At 44.8% G+C, this 13,797-nt stretch overlaps 1 protein-coding gene across 4 annotated transcripts in view; it reads right to left on the bottom strand.

Moving 5' to 3' along the window:
- ARHGAP17 (Rho GTPase activating protein 17) overlaps window positions 1-13,797 on the bottom strand; it is a 131,460-nt gene that overhangs the window by 70,358 nt on the left and 47,305 nt on the right. The window lies entirely within an intron of this gene.

Raw genomic sequence — 13,797 nt, 5'->3', positions numbered from 1 at the left:
ATGAGGATTTAGACTTCAAAATGGAAACTCCCGTTTGTCCCGTATTCAGAAACATGCCCATTGTGGCCTTTATCTTATGTCTGTACGCACAACCGGGCCCAAACCGAAAGGAACAGCCAGTGGTGCAAGCAGATCCCACATACGGCCATGTGAGCCCGGCGTTAATCAGATCGCTGCCTGTTATATGTACTTTACAAGAAGAAAATAAAGTGTCCCTCAAAACGTTGATAATCAATGTTAAATTTGTACGTCTCCTAAATGGTTAAAAAAAAATTAATGTTATTCAAATAAAGTAAACAGATGGAAATATATATCTTATCAAAAAGTCTGTACAGTATAGGAAAGTTAAGGTTTTTAAAATTTTACCAACTTTGGCATAAATATACACAAATTCTATGGGTCTATTTTTACCACCTAAATGAAGACCAACATGTGATGAAAAAACAATGTCAGAATCACGTGGATGTGCAAAACCTTTACAGAGTTATTCTATGTTAAAGTGACACGTCAGATATTAAAGATTTGGCTTCATCACTGAGGCGCAAACAGGCTTCGTCACTAAGAGGGTTAAGCCCCATCGCCCACTTGTAGAGCCCTTGAGCAGCAAAAACGATGGAGAACCCCCACACACCACACTATTTTGAAAACTAGACCCCCTTAAATCCATCTAGGGGTGTACTGCACATTTTTACCCCACAGTTTCAAAATGAATGCAAGCGACGCATAAGAAAGAAAAAAATTACAATTTTCATTTTTTTTTGCAATTGTCAATTTAAAAAGTTTTTTTTTGAACAGCATACATATGAATTTAGACTTGTACCCCAAAATGGATACCAGTGTTCAGAAACATAGCCATTGTGGCCCTAATCTACTTATAGGACACATGGCTAGGCCTATAATGGAAGGAACACCGATTGAACTTCAGGACACAACTGAAAAATTCCAGGCCCCATTGCTCACTTGACTCCCTAAAAATAATTTTACACCCCCCCCCCCCCTTTCCCTTTTCGGTGTTCCCTAAATCTTAGATAGAAGTAATAATGTAAACTGTGTGGTATGTCCGAAGAGAGGGGTAATTACGAGGGCCTGGTTGGGATGGGCACATGGAGCAATTAAACCGGGTATCCCTCCTCCTCCCATGCTTTTTCGGGGGTATTTCATTACCTTAGTGGCAGGGATGGGGCGTAAAAAAAATGTCTGAGGCTTCGTAATCTCGCCACGGTGCGGTGGTCTCACACAGAAGGCGCTCAACAAGCTGCTCCTGGAACTGCAGGAAGGCGAGCGTTCCCGGGGCTTCTTGTAAATTACATATAACAGGTGGCGGTCTAAACGCCAGGCTCACACGGCCGTATGTGGGATCCACTTTGTATTTCCTGCACCATCACTTAACAATGACTGGTACCCGCAGCCCGTACACAATGTAGTAGTGTATAGCCTACAGGTATATCCATGACCATGGCGCACAATGAGCTCTATGCTGCAGATATCCACAGTAAAATAGAGCATGCTACGTTCCATTTTCTGCAAGTGGATTATGTAATTCTGACCCGCTAATGTGAACGGAATTGTGTAATCCAATGCGAGCGATTTGCGTATTACCATGAATGTGCGAATCAGTCCTAATTGTAGATCACTACATTTTTATCATGTGAGCGGAGACCGCTCAACGAGGCCACCGCTTATTCCACCATGCTCTACACAACCTATGGAGATTTTACATTTCCCAGGCTCTCCCTAGCTCCTGCTCAAGCGTCCACCTTTTTGCCAGCGGTCACATGCGCAGAAGCCAGGCAAGGTCTACGGAGGAGGATCACATCGGGGTTCAAATACGAAGGCCTGCAGTAAAAAGTTTCATCTTCTCTCACCGATCGCATCAGTGAGAAGGGGATGAAACTAACTTTTTCTTCTACGTGATCGCCATTATCCATTGAACAGCGATAACTGATCACATGACCAGGAACCACTCATCGCAGCCCCTCGTGACATCTCCAGGCTCTCAGCTACCATCAGTAGCCAGGAAGAGGGAGATGTTAAATTTCCTGGGCAATCCTTAACTTTTGTGCATGAATCTGATATTTTGCTGACGGGCTAAGATCCACGCATAAAGATCCCATTGTGGGACAAATCTGGGGATTTTAGTTATGTAATTTCATCTCCCCTCATGGATACAATCAGTAAGGGGAGATTTTAAAAAAAAAAAAAAAAAAAAAAGTTTAAAAAGTTAGTTTTAACTTTCCATTATAACTGTTATCCAATGGATAACAGTGATCATGTGACCGGGAACCGCATACAGCAGTCCCGACCTCATCTGAATCTGACAACCTCCAAGGCAACATCATTTGTGTGAATGCACCCTAAATATTCAGATTGTGTAGCTGCAGCAGAAACTTAATCTACGGTGAAACAGTAACAAAACATATTATGGCTCGAACAGACAGAGGTACGCACACATACGCTGGCTGAAACGGAGACCATTTACGCATGAACAAGGGTTGTCGGCAGGGTCGCACCCTTCCCCTTGATACTTTTTTTTTACCCTGCTATAGACTTCAATGGCTGCTTTCTGCATTGAACGGTAGGTTTGGTCCTATCCTTTTTAGCACAGGATTTGCAGTAGAGAAGCACGCTTCTAAGAACAAACCCATTGAAATCACTGGGTTTGCTTCATCACGTATTGCAGACGTTAGTTTCACGCGCGCAAAAACATTAGTCTGTTTAAGCCCTAACATGCAGAGTATGCGGCATATTTGATCATCTGTAACACGGCTTTTGAAACCCCAGGGTAAGTGTGTATGAACTGACCCTCCAAGTTCCAGTAGAGTCTAGAATCTTCTGTAGATGTTATGGTATAAAGGTTCACATGTTCCATGTGCAAAGTTTAGTTACTACTAGAAAAGCAGCACTTCCCCTCCCCCCACATTATATGACTCAGTGGTAAAACATTTCTCCTTCCTCCACCCGGATTGTACTGGAAACCTGTAACATGTTCCAGGTCTGGGTCCCTCTGTGGAAACCATAATATACTGTAAGCTCATTCTCTTGGATGAGTGGAGAAATTTAAGGGATTTTTACAGTAAAGACATTTATCCCCCCCCCCCCCCCCCCTCCAACATGAAAGGCAGTAGAAGTCTGATCGCTGGGGTCCAACCACTGAACTCTGACAGATCCCGAAAACAGTGCTCCCACATACATGATCACTGCGCCATTCACTTCCATGGGACGGAGGGAGTTTAGGGATCTCAGCAAAACTCCCTCAGTCCCATAGAAGCGAAGCAGTGATTATTCCGCCTGATAACATGCTCCCTGACCTACTGACTGCAATCCCTACTAGCCATCATAAACCGCTCCTGCAGTCATACCGTTTCTGCCGTCACACGGCTAAATGTCTGACCATTGTCTATGTGTATATCACCCCTCACTCTCCACCTCGCCATACAGTGCACATCTCCAGCCCCTTTACCTTCTGTATCACCCCATTACTTGTAGTATGTAAACTCGTTGGAGCAGGACCCTCACCCCTATTGTTTCCATCAGCTGATTACGATTGTAACCGTGGTTCTGTAATGTTTGTACTTTTGTCTTTCTGTATTCCCCCTGTCTATGTAAGCGCTGCGGAATATGTTGGCGCTATACAAATAAAGATTATTATTACTATTATGCGTGCTCACTGAAATTCTTGCAAACAGTATGGCACCCAGCAATCAATGTAGCGAGCTCAATATATTGCATCCATTCAAAGGTCTGCAACCTTCTATCATACTTTAGGGTTCAATCCCTCACAGTTTAGAACATCTGCTTGCTGTGAGTGAATGGGAACCTTCCTGTTCACACCCAGACACAGAAACTGCCCCAATATTTCTTTAGGTGAATTCAGAAGTTGCGACCGCAACAGAAATCACACCTGAAAAACGATACATTGTTTTACTTGAATTTGCAGCATTTTCAACGCTGTTGCAGTAAAAATCACAAGCGCATCGAAGAGAACAATAAATCATGTAAAACCGTATGCTGGGCTCTCTTTTGTCTGTGGCAAGAAATGTGCCACTTTAAGAGTGCAATCATTGAGGCCTCTTAATATGGTTCAATTTGGTTGCAGTTAAAAACCTCAGGGAAACTGCATGTTTTTTTGCCATGTTAGCAGTAAAACCCAGCGGTATTATTGTACCTTGACGCCACCGGAAGTGGTGGGTGTGGTCAATGGTAAGACTGTTTGACAGCCAGGTGACGCCCCCCATTTCTGATTAGCTGCAGGGCTGCCTGCACTGTCTCCTAAACAAAGGATGCTGTAAGTGTGGACAAAGGTTCGACAAATCTGCAATACCAGGGTTGTACAGCAGCAGCTCACCTCCTGCTCAGTGGTGTCAGTCACCAGTGACACAAGGTTTTCTATATTTTCATACCCATGTCCTGCAAAATTACAACTCCCAGCATGCTGTGATGGGCGCTGGCTGCCAGGTCAGAGAAGATTGTCCTATGTGACCGTGCTAATTCCACAGTCACAAGATAGAATAATTCCTGCTAACTAAACATTTATCATAAAAGCAAATAGATTGTAGATTTAAAGGGACAGTAGCTACAAAAAAGCAATTAGTGAACCCTTATCTACAACTTTAAGCCAGTTGCCATCTAATGTCTGTACTATGGTTTCAACACCCTGAACCCCCACAGAGCTTTTAGTTACAGGACAACTCACAGTTTTCCATGTCTGCGCCCCTCACCTGATTGTCTGTCACTCTGGAGGTCTCTTCTGTGTATTCTAGCCACTTTGCAGTGCAGCCCACTGTAAAGGCCCATTTGCACAGAGCGATGATCGCTTTAACAAAATTGCTAAAAAGCGATTGAGCAATAATCGTTGCGTCTAAACGCACGGCCACCGTGCACTGCTAGCTGATCGTTTAATTCAGGTCAACCTAATAATCGTCCTGCGGTCTGATCAGGACCGCACGCAGAGTTCTGTGAGTAGTGCTGATAGCATTGTTTCCTGAGGGAAAACAAAGAAGCTGAATGGAGATAAGAGCCCTCGGGCTATTAACTGCTTTCAGCTAAGGCTTCATTTACACGCCATTAAGCTATCAAGTAGCTGAGTAGCTATTTAATAGTTCATGCAAAATGATCGCTCAAAGCTGTCACTCACTGACGTTTGAGTGATCGTCACTCTGTGTAAATGGGCCTTAGGTCCCCATCATGAGTTAAATTTTTTACCTTTCAGTTTGACATCTATCCCAAAATGCAATGAGCACAACGTTACCTAGAGTCATACCGGTAGCAGTGTATCTTGATGCCACCAGGAAGCTAGGGGTTTGACAGGGCTTCCATGCAGAACGCCCCTAGCTCCCGATTGGCTAGATGCAACCAGGTCCTAGCAGCAGTTTGTGCCCCGCTCCTGACATAGCACTCCGCCTAATACACTGTGTGGCCATTGGCTCCCGCACCTGACACTGCGCTCCCGGCCACCCCTGGTCATGACAGAGTGCTCCTGGCCCACTACACATGACAGTGTGCTCACCTCATCCCCCGCATAACAGCGCTCCCAAGTGTAGCCCATTACCACACTGCGCTGCAGGCTCCCCTTCCCGGTCAGCTCCGTTCACCACCGCTGGACACCGCTCGCAACTGCAGTCTGGCGGCTGCCACCTTCAACAGGCAACCCTCAGGTGTGGCACAGCAGCGCTCACCGCTACAAGGGAACGGAGGCCATGAGGATCAGCACTGCAAGGAGGCTGCCGGTGCCTACAGGACCTGTGAACCTGAGGACAGGGAGACAGGCGGCCAGCCAATCACGAACAGGGGGGAGTCAACCCCGTCAAACACACTGTAACTTGGATCCACCACTACTTCCGGTGGTGTCAAGATACACCAGTACCAGTCATACCATTCTACCTATAGGGGCAACAGTTTATTCTTACTTTCTATACTCCCCTAAATAAGCTACAGCCCTTAAGCATACAGGCAGGAGGCTGAGCTGTGATCTCCTTTATTATAGCTGTGTGATAATCATCAGTTACTGATAGAAGTGCTGCGCCAGATCAATGAAAGAGCATCACACAGACTGTCACATGGATTAGAAAAGGTATCCATTACCCCAAAGTAGATCAGAGATGGTCAGAACTGAGATTACATGACCATCTGAGGAAAAGGGGACAGACATTTCAGACAGAAACAAACAACTAATAGAGGTAACAGTAGCCCCAAACCATCTAAATTGTAAACAGCCAGGTCCTGGCTGCCTGACACCCACCGTATATAGAGTGGGCTCACCACTAATGCTGGGGGAGGGTTATATGTGGCAGAAATGCTTGACAATGTCATCAGCGGAACTTCGTGGCAATTTCTACAGCATTTCCGCTTCCAAAAAAACAGTCAAAATCTGTACATTGTCTATTTTCAAAACAGCCCTGTTTTTAGAACAGGGGTATAATCTTACGTCGTGGTAAGCCCCGCCCCCTGATGTGTTGGCACTTTACGATAAATAAGTTGGTTTTGGGTTGCAGATAGGGCACTCGGTCTCTATAAGGTTCACCATCACTATTATATAGGATCAAAGACAAGGAAGAGATTAGGGATAGATGTACTAATATATGTTTGCTTTTGTTTGCTGCATCTAGTGTGAAAAAGCCCATCAGAGTCTAAAGATACTTTGAGTAATGTAATCTGTCGTACTGACCTTTGCACAGCCAACAAATGGCACTCAAGAGGGTTGATAGTCTGCTATAAAGTTATAGAACTGGTAGACTCCTCCTGTTAACTACTGCTACAAAGTTATAGAACTGGCGGACTCTCCTCCTGTTAACTACTGCTACAAAGTTATAGAACTGGTGGACTCCTCCTGTTAACTACTGCTACAAAGTTATAGAACTGGTAGACTCCTCCTGTTAACTACTGCTACAAAGTTATAGAACTGGCGGACTCCTCCTGTTAACTACTGCTACAAAGTTATAGAACTGGCGGACTCCTCCTGTTAACTACTGCTACAAAGTTATAGAACTGGTAGACTCCTCCTGTTAACTACTGCTACAAAGTTATAGAACTGGCGGACTCCTCCTGTTAACTACTGCTACAAAGTTATAGAACTGGCGGACTCCTCCTGTTAACTACTGCTACAAAGTTATAGAACTGGCGGACTCCTCCTGTTAACTACTGCTACAAAGTTATAGAACTGGCGGACTCCTCCTGTTAACTACTGCTACAAAGTTATAGAACTGGCGGACTCCTCCTGTTAACTACTGCTACAAAGTTATAGAACTGGTGGACTCCTCCTGTTAACTACTGCTACAAAGTTATAGAACTGGTGGACTCCTCCTGTTAACTACTGCTACAAAGTTATAGAACTGGTGGACTCCTCCTGTTAACTACTGCTACAAAGTTTTAGAACTGGCGGACTCCTCCTGTTAACTACTGCTACAAAGTTTTAGAACTGGCGGACTCTCCTCCTGTTAACTACTAACGCCTTCTTAGGGGCCGCTTATTACAAACTACGGATGTCTGCAGTAATTCGATGCAAATTGCTGCTTATTGCTGGGCTGCATCTAAACTAAATAGCTTACCTGCCGATAAGGATTCATTCCCAGCGGGTACTAAAATCACTGTTGGTCTGCTGCAAAACATTAAACAGGTATAGAATAGAAAGAAGTGGCAGAAGGAGTGACAAGAGGCGCAGTTATCCAATGAAGGAGAAATACTAGCCAACTGTTGTTCCATGTAACTGCATGCCAAGCCAACGCTATACGATCGCCACTTCACTGCTGGCCGCATGCTCTCCCAATTCATCTAGCAGCGTTAAAAGCGCATTTACATTCCAAATCCACAAGTAACTAGAACTGTTCAATAAATATGTGAAAACTAATATTTACATCCAAACAAATGAAACAATGACCTTTAAGACTACTTGAGACACTTGTTGCTAAGCAATACATTCCTTATTATTTACAAGATGAGATAAGGAAACATTTTGTTATAAAGTTTACTAACTTCAACAAGGCAGCAGCAGAAAGCAGCTGTAAAAATGGCAACTCGGGTCAAAGAGTAGCAAAAGGTATAGAGAGAAGACTACTAGAAGGAGGGAGAGCGACTGTATACAGTCCCCAAGATTATAGCTGAATCCCTCTGAGCAGGAAGATGGCAGGGGAGCCGTGATGTCGGCAAGCTGCTGACTCCATAATGGCACATCTAGGGTGTTTAGTGAGATCTGACTGCAACAATTAGTGGTTGGAAGAAGGTGGTAAATCTCTCCAGTTTGGGATATGAGAATGAGGAAGTGCTGCTGCAATGTTACAAACGGGATCCCACAATACTCCAGATTATACAACCAGGGACCCCAGGCAGCACATGACCCAGCCCCCTGCAGTGCCCTCATCCTCCAACCCAGAGGTGCACTTACCTAACCAGCCATACTGTCCCGATAACAGAGAAAAGCACAATGTCCCCATCACCAGTGTCAAATACTATAGCCAACCTGTGGGCCATCCAGAGCGATAGCCATAGTGACCCCATAGCACAGCCAGCTGTACGGTCTCTCTAGAGGCAACAGCCACAACGGGGGATTTCTCAACTCAAAACTGTTGCATGAAGTTGCAATTTTTCTTCTGCAAGGTTGTCTTGTGCAAATTGTGACTTTTTGCACAGTACATTCAATGGGAGCGTGGCAGCCAAGGATGGAGATGATGTATGGAATTATATCCTAGCATTCCTCCCCTCTCTGCGGCTACCACGGTCCGGCAATATAGTCCTGGTGTTTTATGTGACAGATGAAGTCCCAGGATATCAGGTGACAGCTGCAGCCAATCAGAGGCCGCAATGCCATGGCTTGTTCTCCTCAGCGCCATGATGCCAGACATTCGGTAACAGTGATTGGCTGCAGTGGTCACCTGATCTCGGTCACAAACACTGGAACCACAGCGGGGCTGCATTGCTGGATTGTGGTAGCAGCTCTGTTTATTATTTTACTACAGGAAGCCATTTGAAAAAGGGAGATTGTTCGATAACTAGACAACCCCTTTAATATAGGCTGTCCAGTTGCAAGTTATCGATAGCCTATTCTCAGATTAGGACACAAACAGAAGATTGGCACATGTCTATTGCTCGGGTCCCCCACTGATGAGCTATTTGCTGAGCTGGTGTGCTTCAGAGCACTGGGCTGCTTCCTGCAGCAAGCCGACAGCTCTGTTCCCATTGCAGTGGCCAGGCTCGGTATTACACGCCAAGTTTGGTACTGAAAACGAATGGGAACTTGGACTGTAATACCAAGCTTAGCCACTGCAGTGAGGAACTGAGCCTCGTCTTCCTGCAGTAATCAGCTCTCTATATGAGTGCACCAGCTCGAACAGCTCATCAGTGGACGACCCGTGTGACAAGCCCTTGCCAGTCTACTGCTGATGGCCTATCCTGAGAATAGACCATCAATAGTTCACAAGTAAACAATCCCTTTAAGGGGTAAATGCGAGAAGTTGCCCACCACGATATAACATGCCAAGATTTCCGTAGCACAACTTGAGGTGAATGGCGCAATCATCCGTTTCAGCTAAGACATCTTGAAGGCCCCCCAAATAATGAGACCATAGCATGCATTACTACTATACAATTAATGCATATGTAGCAGTCAGCTCTCGCACTTCTCCCGCCTTTCGTGCTACGCCTCAACCTCATTTTTATTTTCATTCTTTACTGCAGACAGAATCCTAACTACAGATAGGAAACGGACGTCAACACTTGGCGATGACCTTGGCTGCTTCCTGAGGACAGAAGGGTGCTGGGAACTGAGCTCATTAAAGATGCAAGGACCGCTTCTTCCAGGATCTGCATTACCGCTTTTTACAAAATGGGGAGCAAGAATGAAAATCAAAAGTGCAAAAAATAAAGTTTGGGAAAGCTATATAACCTTACAGACACACAAACAAATGGTGGGAAGGTTACAGACCCGCATCACACGGCTTCCAGACACTCAAGTAAAAACTCAAGAGCCACACAAGTTGTTGTACTTTTCACTTCCTGTTTTAAGTCAAGTCCACGTCCTGCTCTTATGTAACGTGCATGAGAAGCCCTCCACGCCGGAGGACCGCGGCACCGACACTTACTGGAAATAGCGCAACGAGACAGCAAAAAGAGGGAAGAGGAAATAGAGGGTTTTCCCTTCCTTTGTCTGGAAGTCACCCTGCTTCAGAGGTCTGGGACGGGGTTATTGTCTGCCAGTTATTGCACAAGACCCCCCCCCGCGTTGGACATTTCTGCCGTCATCTGGGGCGGGCGGTCCTGTTCCTTTTACTGAGGGAAAAAAAGGAAGAGAAAATTCTGGTTGACAAAACTGGAATTCTGCGAGAGTAATTAGTACTGAGATTAATTTTAAGAGTAGGGAGCTGGCCATGCATGATAGAATGGTCGCTCGATTTTGGTCCTTGTGACGGCCGATGGCAGATAGTCCTCTACCAAAGATTCGTTCTAACCTTTAGGAATCTTTTGTCTGTTTGCCTCTGAAAGTTTACCTGTACAGCATGATGGGCCATTCTACACAAGCCATGAAATGGGGTAAAATAGGCACGTCATGGTTATCCCCTTTAAGTAGTATTTCAAGACTTCTGTTTTTCTATTGATGACTAACAGGTTAATTTGTAGATAACCAGTGGGGATCTATCACTTTGACCCCTACCAGTCAGCTAATTCCTGGGGCCGCCGTTAATGCAGGAAGCAGCCAAGATTGGTATTGTACGTGCAGCACCCAATGAATTTAACATGAGCTGTACCTGCAGTTCCAACCACGGCCACTACGCTATGGTCAGAGCATTCTTTTTCTTGCATTGCCCACAGCAGATTAGTAGGGATCTGAGCAGTGGGTACCCAGAGATTCATTTTCATGGCGGTCACTAATGGGCTTTAGACATGCACATACATCTTTTTAAGACTTAAGCTTGGCTTACTGACAGCCAGGCTCCTGCTGTAACTGCCAGGAATGGAGCAGCCTCAGATGCTAGCAGTTTAGGGACTACAGTATATAAGCAGTTAACAGGAGGTGGGGGCTCCTCTTATCACCCATCCTCCTATCACTCCTATCCCACAGTGTGATCCCAAGATACTAATAGGTCCCGATGGCAGCTAAAAGCCTGACAAAGGCCTCAGTGCTTGTCATGTAACTCTGCTTCGGCAGAGTCTCATCGGCTGCTGTCATGGGCTTAGTAGAAAATGCATTCATAAGTAATGCAGTGTACCATCTTAGGGATCGAACAGTCACATCTTTAAGTCTACTTGAGACTAAAAGTAGCATCCAAAAAATTTCAAAGTTAAAATCATTACACTTAATCCCCACAAAACCCCATTTTAAATAGATAAAAACACAATAAAAAGTTTAAAAAGCAACACAAAAAGGTATTGACACATTTGTAACGACAATTAAAATATTATGTCATTTATCTTGCATGGTGAAAACCATAAAACAATGCCAGAAATGTCATTTTGTTTGCCTCTCAAAAACACTTAAAGGGGTTGTCCCGCGCCGAAACGGGGTTTTTTTTTTTTCAACCCCCCTGTATGGCTCATAATTAATGCACAATGTACATTACAAAGTGCATTAATATGGCCATACAGAAGTGTATAGACCCACTTGCTGCCGCGGGACAACCCCTTTAATGAATAGCCATCCAAAGTCCCATGTACCTCAAACCGGTACCAATAAAAACTGCGACTCTTCCCACACAAAGCCCTCACAGAGCTCCACTGCCAGAAAACTAAAAAAAAAGTCTTTGAATACGAAGATGCAGATTTAATTATTTCTTCAAAAAAATTGTGCAAAAAAATAGTAAAAAAAAAAAAATTAATCTACACAAACTTGGTATCGCAGTCATCATTCTGATCAGACAGAAAAATAAAAGTGTTATTTTTAGGGAATGAATACCATGGAAACAGGAAATTTATGGCGTTTTTTCCCCCCCAAAAAAATATGTGTTGTCTAACTTTTAGTACCCCAGAGTGGACACAGAAGCACAAGCCCTCATACGGCTATGGCCGCCTGTCCACAGGTGTAACGGTTTCCCATAGGGGTTTTTCTGCCACAGGAGGACGCTAAAGTCACTGCGATTTTCTGAAAGAAACCCATTATTAATAGTAGGTTCATCGCGGAAAATGGTGGCGATTTTCCACTCTGCACATCAGGCTGCACTTCCCATAGTTATCCTATGGAAAGTGTTCATTGAGCTACCTGCGTGCAGACAGGAGGCCTATAGCAAAGAAAAACGGCTCTTGCAATGGGACTATGAAAATAGCTCGGTCCGTAAGGCATAAAATAAGCCAGTCACCAGGGGTTAAAAAAATAAATAAAGGTATAGAGTTCCATTAATGGATAGAAATAATTGTTAGATTGGGAACTGTATATAAATGAAGACAGGCACCACAAGGCCGGAAGAAAGCTGGGGTGTAAAGACAGCGCATACATCTCAGCAGACTGGTAGGGACGGCTCACCTTACCAGTGTTCTCCTTTCATACTTTGAACATGAATAGAATGCTAGGACTACAGTACAGACTGATAAACAAGTGGAGTGAAAAGAAAAAAAATGTGGTGGAGTGGGATATAATGATTTGAGGAAAGATGGACAACCCACAGGCAACGTAGTCAGCCATCAGGGATGGTCCAAGCAGCATGGTAACACCGTAGCGGACTAAGGGCCCCGCTTGGAATGATAGCGCAGCATTGTGTGAATTTGAGCGGTGATCATTCAGTGTAAACATGGCTAACGACTGTACATCGAATGTCCGCTGTTACGTTTTATACGGGCATATCGTTATTCGCTCGTTACGTGCAAACAGCAATCGTTCAGTCGTTAGTGAAAGTGGACGACGAGACGATGGAAGGGATTACATGAAAGCAATGTATCTGTATGCATGATCTGCATGAGCAAACGGTTTCTCGCTCCGTGTAATAGAAGCCGTAAATATCCCAGAAACCCGTCTGTCTGCGTGGAGGAGGGCGGCGGCGGAGCCTTAATTGTCTTCTCATGGAAAAGTGAAAACTCTGCCGTTTTCCATGGCCGCCTCTAATGCCCAGAGATTCCTGCCCTTTATATAATCACATAATCCACTTACACATCTTAATGTGACAATGAAGCACTTCAGCAGCGGTAATCTCTGCTCATTAATCGCTGCAAATGTACCCAAACAACGGGAAATTCAGAGGAAGGGACTGAAAAATGGCAGAGAAGGGGGGGGGGGGGGGGGACCACAATGGGGCTAATAAACTCCAAGTAGAGGAGGTACCTAATAAAACGGGCAGCGGCATACGGTACCCACACGTTGGCCATGTTTAGATCACTTTTTATCCCTTTCTCACCTGACCGACAGATTCCTGCGTGTGGGTTCAGAGGTTAAGAGGGTGCCATTCTCTACTCCAGGTTCAGAAACGCTCTTTTCTCCTTAGGGAGAGCAACTATATACTATAAATAAGTGAGGAGACTCAAATGGCCACACACGCTCCTCTGGGTAATATGCAAATAAGGGAGATGGAATAAATCCTCCACAGTGCCACCTACTGAAAGGCAGCATTCCTTGTACATGGGGTCTGGCTTTGCTTTTGATTCCCAGTCATTGTAGCAAGACTTGTATAAAAAGTCCCACTTTGACTCGAAGGAATGCTGCCTTTCAGTAGGTGGCACTGTGGAGGATTTATTCCATCTCCCTTATTTGCATATTACCCAGAGGAGCGTGCGTGGCCATTTGAGTCTCCTCACTTATTTATAGTATATAGTTGCTCTCCCTAAGGAGAAAAGAGCGTTTCTGACCCCTGTCCCTGGCCTCTCACTAGCAAAAGCCAGACTCCTACT

Source organism: Eleutherodactylus coqui, chromosome 8 (genome assembly GCF_035609145.1).
Source record: "Eleutherodactylus coqui strain aEleCoq1 chromosome 8, aEleCoq1.hap1, whole genome shotgun sequence".
Taxonomy (NCBI): domain Eukaryota; kingdom Metazoa; phylum Chordata; class Amphibia; order Anura; family Eleutherodactylidae; genus Eleutherodactylus; species Eleutherodactylus coqui.
This window is presented reverse-complemented; position numbering and strand designations above follow the sequence as displayed.